The sequence below is a fragment of the Morone saxatilis genome, unplaced genomic scaffold, assembly GCF_004916995.1.
Source record: "Morone saxatilis isolate NCDOM2014 unplaced genomic scaffold, NCSU_SB_2.0 Contig2, whole genome shotgun sequence".
Classification (NCBI taxonomy): Eukaryota; Metazoa; Chordata; class Actinopteri; family Moronidae; genus Morone; species Morone saxatilis.
The window spans coordinates 703,187-704,277 of NW_023339762.1; the positions used below are offsets into that span (position 1 = coordinate 703,187).

Here is a 1,091-nt window from a genome sequence, read left to right on the forward strand (position 1 = left end):
AGTGAAACAATCAGGTTCCTCCGGTTCCCCCTAGTGCTCCCAATGGTATTTACAAGAATCAACCGGGCCTGAAGTGAATTGTGAATTCTTGCCTTTAGATGTGCTAGAACGAGCCAGAGGAACATGACTTCTTGACTAAGTAAATATTTTCAAAAAGTTTCACATTATAATGATTTACAGAGTTCTGTAAATCATTATAATGGGTATAATTACATTTGTGGATATGGGCTTCTATAGAGGTCTGAAAGTATTTTCTAGTATCTAGTTTTCATTATGGATTTCTCATGTTTTAAGTTTGTTCACACTGATAAAATTATAATAATTTAGTAAATTATGCAGTTGCACCGTTATTGTGCATTCACACCTGGATAATACTACAGTTCCCAGAATACTAGAGGTAGCAAAGCAAACTATTGTTTTAGTAAAGAAGTCAGGCAATCATCTTTTCCATCTTTCTTTGACCAACTGTGATCTGACTTTGTGTGTGCGCAGTCAGACCTCATGAGTGTGTGAACTGCTAAAGTGAAAGTAGTTTGTTAACGATACTTGGCTGAGAGGTTGCAGGAGTGCAGCGTGTCACCTGCAGTTCTTCCTCTAACAGCTCACTGTGGCTGCTCCATTACACCTGGACATATTTCTAACTGATCTGCTGTCAGAAAAAATCTGAAAATGTCTGTTTTCTTGTTTTGTAGATGCAGTTTTGTTAAAGATAACAGCCAGTGTAGAAAAACACATTTGCATTTCCTGTGACTAGCTTACTTCAGCATTTCTTCAGACACAAAGTTGAAGCCTTTTTAAAATCCTAAATTATTTAGTGCTTTTGAGAAAACATTTGGAACTGGAGCCCCAGAAGCCACACACTGATCGGTTAATTTATAAAATTCCAATTCTATCACAGTTATAGTTTGTGTTTTGTGGTCATTTTGGGACTCGGTTTGTATTGATATCAATGCAGAAACATTTTTATAGATGAGTCCTCCTCTTCCTGCACACTCATGTAGGCATGACTTGTTGCCTAAACCAAACGTGTCAAATGGCATTTGCAAGAATCTACCGGGCCTTGTTGTTTTCATTCAGGCCTGGTGGATTCT

At 37.7% G+C, this 1,091-nt stretch overlaps 1 protein-coding gene across 1 annotated transcript in view; it reads left to right on the forward strand.

The window, feature by feature from the left end:
* The window catches only part of LOC118329993 (zinc finger protein 250-like), a 5,410-nt gene that overhangs the window by 2,470 nt on the left and 1,849 nt on the right, over nt 1–1,091 (forward strand). The window lies entirely within an intron of this gene.